The sequence below is a fragment of the Sapajus apella genome, unplaced genomic scaffold, assembly GCF_009761245.1.
Source record: "Sapajus apella isolate SASKATOON/1434 unplaced genomic scaffold, GSC_monkey_1.0 scaffold15, whole genome shotgun sequence".
Taxonomy (NCBI): Eukaryota; Metazoa; Chordata; class Mammalia; order Primates; family Cebidae; genus Sapajus; species Sapajus apella.
The window spans coordinates 33,181,226-33,191,113 of NW_022436955.1; the positions used below are offsets into that span (position 1 = coordinate 33,181,226).

The window sequence follows — 9,888 nt, forward strand, 5'->3', positions numbered from 1 at the left end:
CATTTTTTCTCTAAAAATGTATTTATGTTATATGCATTATATTGTCTCTATATTATATAAATATATTTTTATATAGTGTATAATATAAATATGTTTAATATAAAATATAAATATATGTAGAGCTCTTCATAGAGACGAGGTCTCTACATGTTGCCCAGGCTGGTTTGAACTCCTGGCCCCAAGTGAGGCTCCCGCCTCAGCCTCCCACAGTGCTGGGATTACAGGCGTGAGCGGCAGTGTCAGGGGCTTTGCTCTTCACATGGTGGCCTGGGGTCGATTTCTGCTTAGGGAATGAGTCCTCTCTGGTTTAATACATGTGGAATTTTTGCCATGTATTGATTATTTTCCCTCCATGGATAGCTTTTGATCTCTTGTCTTGAAGTTTTCTTTCTCTGAACTATTGATGGCACCAGTGGGCTGTGGAGTGACCACTGCCATCAGGCCAGCTGCATCAGGGAGGCACAGCTGGAGCTGTATGCCCCATGGAGCCAGCGGGAGCCAGGGACAAGTGGGTGCCTCACCCCTTCTGAATTGAGGCAGGAGCTGCCCGATGCCACTGTGGCTGCCAAGCGACAGCTGCAGACACGGCATCCCCAGGTATCCCTGTACTCTCGGGACCTGGGAGCAGGCAGGAGCCCTGCCCCCCCCCCACCCCCCCGTGGAAGCTGCAGCCACCACATCCTGACTGCAGACCTCGGACTCCCGGGCCTTGCCACTGCCTCCCCCACACTGGGCACAGCTGCTTCTGCCCAAACCCTGGCTGCAGGGCCATGCATCCCTGCAGTTGTGGGGGCCCAGGAAGGCACCCCCAACCCTTGCAGGCTTGGGAGTGCCTGCTCTGCTGCCTGGTTTCTCCCCATTGCTGGCACCAACTCTGATCTCAGAGCAATGTGGGGTTCGCCTGGGTGCACAGGCTCAGGGCAGCGCCGACACACCAGCCCCTGCTGCCTTGGCCCCCTCTGGACTTTGGGTGCCAACTAGCATAGGAGGGAGGCTGAGGGGGGAAAGGACGGCCTGGCGCTGGCCTGCAGGTGCCCCATGGCATTCGCAGCCTGGGCGCCATGGACAGCAGGAGGAGGCAGGCAAACTCCTGGGTTGACGGGGACGGGTCCCCAGTGAGGCCCCACCTTCAGGCCAGAGATGCCAGTCCTGCGGACCAGAACCAGAGTGGGAACTTGTGTGCCTCTTCTGGGCCCACCCATGGCCACCCATAGGCCAATCAGTGCACCCTTCCTCCTCTCTGAGGCCCATAAGAGCCCGGAGCTCAGCCAGAGCAGAGCAGATGTCGGGATGTCCAGCTGCAGAGAGGAGCTGCCCACTCCAGGGTCTCCTCTCTGCTAGGAGCTGAACACGTGTGGAGACACCTGGCTGTGGACAGGAGCTGCCCTCTGTGGCAGACCGAGCTGTTCTATCGCTCGGCTAAGCGCCCCTTTGCCTTGCTTGCCCTCCACTTCTCTGCGTGCTTCATTCTTCTTGGTTGCAGGACAAGAACTTGGGACCCATTCAATGGTGGGGCTAAAAGAGCTGTCACACAAACAGGGCGGTGACATGGCTTTCACTCATCACGGTGTGGGCAAAGAGAAGCAGAGAAGAACTGCAGCCCTTCAGGGATCCAGACCCGGGAGTCCCCGAGCTGGGGCTGTGACTCCCTCCTTGGGCCCTGGGGTTCCTGGCATCTTCAAGCTTCTGGATTCATGTTCCCCAGTGCTGGCTGTGGAAGCTGCTTGTGGTGCACGTGGTCGGGCCACAGCCTCGCCGAGAACTGGCACCTGCGCCAGCACCTGGACCTCCCCAGCTGTAGCAGCTGGCGTGTCAGACTGTGCTCCGTGGCCAGCCCACACGCTCCCTCACACACCCTTGGCCGTTCCACACCTGAGTCTCCCCTGGTAGGTATAGGACCCAGGCTGGTAGCAAGAGCCAAGCACAGCCTGCCAGGGCAAGTGGGCAAAACAAGCCCAGCAGCCCAAGAAAAAGTGGGGCAGAGGCACCGCTGGCCACAGAGGTTTCCGGCCAGAAAAATGACACTTCAAAGGTCCCGTAACACCACCTTTGGGGAGATTCTAAATGTAAAAACTGCTCTCCATCTCTTCGACACACCACATGCATCTGTGACTGTCATAACTTTAGTTGAGAGGTATGATTACCAGCCGCAGTGACTCGCGCCTGTAATTCCAGCATGTTGAGAGGCTAAGGCAGGGAGATCACTTGAGGCCAGGAGTTTGAGGCCAGCCTGGTCAACATGGCGAAACCCCATCTCTACTAAAAATACAAAAATTAGGCCGGGCGCGGTGGCTCACGCCTGTAATCCCAGCACTTTGGGAGGCCGAGGCGGGTGGATCACGAGGTCAAGAGATCGAGACCATCCTGGTCAACACGGTGAAACCCCGTCTCTACTAAAAATACAAAAAATCAGCTGGGCATGGTGGCACGTGCCTGTAATCCCAGCTACTCAGGAGGCTGAGGCAGGAGAATTGCCTGAACCCAGGAGGCGGAGGTTGCGGTGAGCTGAGATCGCGCCATTGCACTCCAGCCTGGGTAACAAGAGCGAAACTCCGTCTCGAAAAAAAAAAAAAAAAAAAAATACAAAAATTACCAGGGCATGGTGGCCCATGCCTGTAGCCCCAGCTACTTGGGAGACTGAGGCAGTAGTGTGGCTTGAACCCAGGAGGCGGCCATTACAGTGAGCTGAGATTGTGCCACTCCACTCTAGCCTGGGAGACAGATTGAGTGAAGCTCCATCGCAAACAAAAACAAAAACAAAAACCAACGTATTAACTGATCAATAATTTCATGTAGGAGGTTACCTTTGGTTAAAAAAAAAAAAAGTTAAAAAATCAGAAATATTGGCTGTTTGTCCCAGTTTAAATCTGATAATATGAGATTTAAAATATTCGGGCTCGGCCGCGGGCGGTGGCTCATGCCTGTAGTCCCAGCACTTTGGGAGGCTGAGGTGGGAAGTTTACTTGAGGTCAGGAGTTCGAGACCATCCTAACCAACCTTACCTCTACTAAAAATACAAAAATTAGCTGGGCATGGAGACAGGCGTCTGTAGTCCCAGATACTCAGGAGGCTGAGGCAGGAGAATTGCTTGAACCTGGGAGGTGGAGGTTGTAGTGAGCTGAGATCTTGCCTCTGCACTCCAGCCTGGGCTACAGAGAGACTCCATCTCAAAAAAATAGTAAAATAAAGTACTTAGGCTATATGTGCACAGCTACTGTTTTAAAGCTCTGCTCTCCCTCTGTAAAAACTTCTGTCAACTGAGTTACTTTGCATTGTAAGAAAATGTAACCTTAGCGTGTGACAGCTAGACAAGAGTGAGATCCTTTGAAATGGCTGCTTGCAGTTGCTCACAGTGAGTGATTATTACTGTGGGTCCATTCACCCTTCTTTGCACATTGGTTTTATTTATTTATTTATTTTTTGCGTCAGAATCTCACTCCGTCACCCAGGCTGGAGTGCAGTGGTGCGATCACAGCTCACTGCAGCCTCCAGGCTCAAGGCAGTCCTCCCACCTCAGCCTCCCAAGTGGCTGGGACCACAGGTACACACCACCATGCTCAGCCAACGTTTTTGTAGACACCAGCCCAGCTGGGGTATTCCTAATTTATGGCAATTTGCACAAGTTAAATAGGATTCTGTGTTCTCTTGTGAGAGGTCACAGCTGGAGACACTGGTTATTTTACCAAAACTTTTACTGGAATGACCTGTGTTCAAATATAAACAGACTATTTTAAGGAATCAAAGTTGACTTAGCCAATAAAAGCCCCTTGGGGATACTGGCCTCATAACTTGTCTGTGTCATCTCTGTATGGGATTTCTAATCTATGGTAAGTAAAGAATGTCACTTTCTGACAGCTCCAGGAGACCCAAGTTATTTTGGGACCTAAAGGACGGAAATTCACCCAATTTATCTAGTATTTGCAAGCACAGATAATCTGTGGCTTCTAGGATAAATCCTAGACTTTTAAAAAGTCTAATCTGCATGCCTGTAATCCCAGCACTTTGGGAGGCCAAGGCGGGTGGATCACGAAGTCAAGAGATCGAGACCATCCTGACCAACATGGTGAAATCCCGTCTCTACTAAAAAATATAAAAATTAGCTGGGCGTGGTGGTGGGTGTCTGTAGTCCCAGCTCCTCAGGCGGCTGAGGCAGGAGAATTGATTGAACCCAGGAGACGGAGATAGATTGCAGTGAGCCGAGATTGCACCACTGCACTCCAGCCTGGCGCCTGACGACTCTGTCTCAAAAAAAAAAAAAAAAAAAAAGTGTAATCTGAGATTCCTCATGGAATAAAGTTGCAGCAAAGACAATTTTAAAAACCAGCCTCTACGGCAAATAAGTATTCTTGCTGCACATCATGCAAACAATCTGGCCAAGCATAAAAAGACTGAGATTTGTTCTGCTGTGATTTGTCTGGAATAAAAATGGAGACAGAAGAGAGAAGAATGTTTCGGAAAAGCGGTGGACTAACCCTGCGTTAGAGTCCAGTCTTGTCCCTTGCGTTTGAGTTTTTTATTGTTTTCTGCAATATGAGTTGAGTCCTGAATTCTCTCTGGGCTATAAGTCCCCAAACTTTTTTCTGACCTGGCCTCAATGAAATCGCTACCATCTTTTCGCTGAGGCCCAGGAAGCTGAAGTTACTGACCCTGGCCCTGCCACGGCATTCCTCCTCTGTAACTAAAGAGGCTTTCAGTGTAGCATCTGGATAGACTGTCCAACAATAAACTTTGCTCCTTCTGTTTTCATAGAAATGCCTCTTGTTAAAAACTCTGCGCCTTCTTCACACACACAGGTCTACGCGGCTGTTTAACCTCTGGGGAATTGACCAGGAAGATAAGCACAGTGTATCTAAATTTGTTCTTTCCTGTGTAACCCAGTGTGTCTTTCTAACCCCTGACCCAAGTCTCTTTCTTTCTGCCAGTGACCCCAGGTCCCATCAGCTCTCAGAGCTGCTCACCCAGACCCTGCAGAGCTCCAGATCGGCTTTGCAAAGGCTTCTGAAGCTCGGTCTCTCCCTCCGCGTATTAATACTGGGACTCCTTGCCCGGTGGTCCACTGTTCACTTAAGTGCTGTGCTAACACTGTGGATGAGGGTACTGAAGTCTGTCACACAAGCCTGGGAACCCCAGGGAGGCACCTGTGAGTATGTTCAGACAGCGGCAATGCGGTTTCAGTCCGACTCCTCTGGGGCGAACCTCCATCCCCGCTACACCCCTGTCAGCAGGAAGACATTACAGCAGAGGTCCTTCTCCCATCTCCACAGCGCATGCCTTGGTTTTATTTATTTTTGAGATGGAGTCTTGCTCTTGTTGCCCAGGCTGGAGTGCAGTGGCACAACCTCAGCTCATTGCAAGCGGTTCTCCTGCCTCAGCCTCCCGAGTAGCTGGGATTATAGGCACCTGCCACTGCACCCGACTAATTGCTATATTTTTTAGTAGAGACGGGATTTCACCCTTTTGGCTAGGCTGGTCTCAAACTCCTGACCTCAGGCGATCCACTTGCCTTGGCCTCCAAAAGTGCTGGGATTACAGGAGTGAGCCACTGTGCCCGGCCCCACGACCCCCTTTTTTTCTCAAGATGGAGTCTCACTCTGTTGCACAGGCTGGAGTGCAGTGGCACGATCTTGGTTCACTGCAACCTCCGCCTCCCAGGTTCAAGCGATTCTCCTGCCTCAGCTCCTGAGTAGCTAGGATTACAAGTGAGCGTTACCATGCCAAGCTAATTTTTGGTATTTTTCGTAGCGGTGGGGTTTCACCATGTTGGCCAGGATGGTCTCTATTTCTTTACCTTGTGATCTGCCAGCCTCAGCCCCCCAAAGTCAAAGTGCTGGGGTTACAGGTGTGAGCCACTGTGCCCAGCCCGCCTTTTTTTTTTTTTTTTTTTTTTGAGATGGAGTCTCTCTTTGTCACTCAGGCTGGAGTGCAGGTGAATGATCCTGGCTCACTGCAATCTCTGCCTCCCAGATTTAAGCGATTCTCCTGCCTCAGCCTCCCGAGTAGCTGGGATTACAGACATGCGCCACCATGCCCAGCTAATTTTGTAATTTTAATAGAGACGGGGCTTCCCCCTGTTGGTCAGGCTGGTCTCAAACTCCTGACCTCAGGTGATCCGCCCACCTTGGCCTCCCAAAGTGCTGGGATTCCATGCGTGAGCCACTGTGCCCAGCCAGTACCACGTTTTCTTTTTTTTTTTGAGACGGAGTTTTGCTCTTGTTACCCAGGCTGGAGTGCAACGGCGTGATCTCGGCTCACCGCAACCTCCGCCTCCTGGGTTCAGGCAATTCTCCTGCCTCAGCCTCCTGAGTAGCTGGGATTACAGGCACGCGCCACCATGCCCAACTAATGTTTTGTATTTTTAGTAGAGACGGGGTTTCACCATGTTGACCAGGATGGTCTCGATCTCTTGACCTCGTGATCCACCCGCCTCGGCCTCCCACAGTGCTGGGATTACAGGCTCGAGCCACCGCGCCCGGCCGAACGTTTTCTTTATCTTCCATCTCGCCTTCCTTCTGGTCCGAGTCTCTCAGGTGCACACACATGTCAAAATCTACCCAGTTGTACCCTTAAATATGTGTGTGTTTTTGTTTTTTGGGGAGGTTTTTGCCGCACACGTGCGATTTATTTTATGTCGATTATACTCATCGAAGCTGTTAAGAGACTGTGTGGTGGCTCATGCCTGTAATCCCAGCAATTTGGGAGGCCAAGGCTGGCAGATTGCCTGAGCTCAGGAGTTTGAGACCAGCCGGGGCAATATGGTGAAATCCCATCTCTACTAAAAATAGAAAAATTAGCCAGGTGTGGTGGTGCGTGCCTGTAGCCCTGGCTACCTGGGAGGCTGAGGCAGGAGGATCTCTTGAGTCCAAGAGGTTGAGGCTGCAGTGAGTCGAGACTGTACCACTGCACTCCAGCCTGGGTGAGAGAGTGAGACCCTATTTCAAAAAAAAAAGTTAAGAGAGGCCAGGTGCAGTGGTTCATGCCTGTAATCCCAGAACTTTGGGGGGCTGAGGGGGGCAGATCACGAAGTCAAGAGATCGAGACCATCCTGGCCAACATGGTGAAACCCCATCTCGACTAAAAATACAAAAAATTAGTTGGGTGTGGTGGTGCGTGCCTGTAATCCCAGCTACTTGGGAGGCTGAGGCAGGAGAATTGCTTGAACCCAGGAGGCGGAGTTTGCAATGAGCTGAGATGGCGCCTGGCAACAGAGTGAGACTCTGTCTCAAAAAAAAAAAAAAAAAAAAGAAAGAAATTTCCAACAGCTCCTGTCTCACCACCTAGCAAGGCCAACGAGTTTACCAACTGCTCAGAGCCTCCCGTCTCTGGTCCCCTGCCCTCACTTCACCGCGTGTGAAGTGCCATCCACAGGGACCTGCTTCCAGCTCCTCAGCCACCGGAGGCTCTTTCGGTTCCTCCGGGGCTTTGCGCTTGCTGTTTCCACCTGGATGCCCCTCCCACAGTGCGGGCCTGTGGTCCCAGATTCTCAGGGGCCTGAGGCGGGAGGATCACTTGAGCCCAGGAGGTTGAGGCCAGTCTGGGCAACCACATCTGAAGCAAAGCAAAACAGTAAAGGTTCTAATCAAGTACATAAAGTCTCTGTAACTGTAGATTCTCCCAGAACTCTTGGAGGCGAAGGTCGGAGGATCACTTGAGCCCTGTCATTTGAGGTTGCAGTGATGAGCTTCAGCCAGAGTGAGACACTGTCACTTAATAAAAAATAAGAATAAAATAGGTCCAGGTGTGGCAGCCCACACCTGTAATCCCAGCACTCTGGTAGACTGAGGTGGGTAGATCACTTGAGCCCAGGAGTTGGAGACCAGCCTGGGCAATGTGGCAAAACCCTGTCTCTACGAAAATACAAACAAAATTAGCCAGGTGGTGGCACTTCCCTGTGATTCCCGCTACTCAGGAGGCTGAAGTGGGAGAACCACTTGAGCCTGGGAGGTGGAGGTTGCAGTGAGGTGAGATTGAGCCACTGCACTCCAGCCTGGGTGGCAGAGTGAGACTCTGTCCTAAAATAAACATGTAAAATTAGAAAATTTTAAAAAATGTGTTGTTGAATGTCTACAGAGAGATGGTCATGACACACTCTATGCTTGTTTATTTATTTATAGAGACAAGGTCTTGCTGGCGTGGAGTGGGTCACTGCAGCCTCAAATTCCTGGGGTCAGGCACTCCTCCCACCTCGGCCTCCAAAAGTGTTGGGATTACAGGCAGGGGCCACCCCACCTGGCCAACACTTTCTAATTAAGAAAGGAGACTTTAGCCGGGCGCGGTGGCTCAAGCCTGTAATCCCAGCACTGTGGGACGCCGAGGCGGGTGGATCACGAGGTCAAGAGATCGAGACCATCCTGGTCAACATGGTGAAACCCCGTCTCTACCAAAAATACAAAAAATCAGCTGGGCATGGTGGCGAGTGCCTGTAATCCCAGCGACTCAGGAGGCTGAGGCAGGAGAATTGCCTGAACCCGGGAGGCGGAGGTTGCGGTGAGCCGAGATCGCGCCATTGCACTCAAGCCTGGGTAACAAGAGCGAAAATCCGTCTCAAAAAAAAAAAAAAAAAAAAAAAAAAAAAGAAAGGAGACTTTAAACCGTGTGTGGAGTGTGGGGTTATCTTTGTCTCTCCTTGGTGGAGGGTCCCCAGTGCTTTTGTAGACACTGGTTCAGATCAGCGACTGGTTCTAACACGCATTTGTGCAGCGGCACCTGCTGGGCGGAATCTCCTTCCTCTCAGGGCCAGCCTCACTGGGAAGTCAGTCCTTCCTCAGTCCATGTAAGGAAGCACCTGCTGTGTCCATGCACTGGCAAGCAGTAAAGACAGCCAACAAAATGCTGCCTGCACTCTCAGCGTTATGGTGGTTAGGACCCCAGTTGGGAAGGAAATAATACACAACAATGTGCCAAACAGAAGACATCAGACAGTGAGGAGTGATGAGGCGGACGGAGAGTGAGGGGAAGGGCTCTGCCTCCCAGGGATCACCGAGGGCCACTGAGCATCGGGAGCAGTGCTTCACCGAGGCTCAGCCAGGCAGGGGCCCGGTGGGGGGTGGACCTGGCTTGTTGGGGAGCAGGAGGCTGGAGGTGAAGGTGGGGGCTGATTTCTTCCCAGGCTGAGGATGTACTGTGGGGCCCAGGTGGGAGCTGAGGATGGGGAAGGGCTGGCCAGAGGAGCTGGGAGAGAGGCCAGGTGGAAGTGGAATCTCTAGGACTGGGGACCTCAAAGCAGCGACAGTGCAGTCCCTTCTGGGTCTGAGCGGATGCAGGAGGACAGTGTCCAGATCTGGGGTGTGAGCTGGGGTGGAATCTCGCCCCACCCTGTCTGCGCAGTGTGGCCTTGGTGAAGCTGATGGAGTTGGCCGTCCTGTAGGTGACTGCTGGCCCCAGGCTTCTACAGGGTTAAATGAGATGGCATGTGTTTCCCACGTGGGAGGCCGCAGTTACTGACACTGTCATCACCAAGGCAGGCCAAGCCAGAGGCAGCAAAAGCCACACCCTTCTGCAGAGAGGGGAAACTGAGTCCGGGAGCTCAGGGCGAGGGCACCAAACCCGTATGCTGGCCTTCATCTGTCCTCAGCCCTCCCTGCGGGCACAGGGGTGTTGGTGAAGGGTTTTCCACCTGAGAAGGTAGGAGCAGGGCTCTGGGGCCGGGGAGCAGGAGTCATGGCAGGCCCGCAGAGCCAGCTGTGCCTCCGGGGAGCAGCTCCTGAGCGCCGGGCGCGGCCTCCGCTGCGGAGAGGCTGGAGGGGCCGAGTCCCGCCCTCACCAGCCCGCGGGGCCCGCAGGTGGCAGCCGGCGCACACGGCGGCTCTTGGTTCCCTTTTTCTCCTCAACCACTGGGTTTACAAAGAGAAGCTAAAAGCCACCCGTTTTTTTTTTTTTTTTTTTTTTGAG

General features: G+C 52.5%; 1 protein-coding gene across 1 annotated transcript in view; it reads left to right on the forward strand.

Annotated features, from left to right (window-relative positions):
• The first annotated feature begins 3,517 nt into the window (after positions 1–3,517).
• DEF8 (differentially expressed in FDCP 8 homolog) overlaps positions 3,518–9,888 on the forward strand; it is a 25,587-nt gene continuing 19,216 nt past the window's right edge. The window contains exon 1 of the mRNA XM_032284785.1: positions 3,518–3,541. The gene's annotated coding sequence lies outside the window, so the exon portion shown is untranslated. The remainder of the gene's footprint in view (positions 3,542–9,888) is intronic.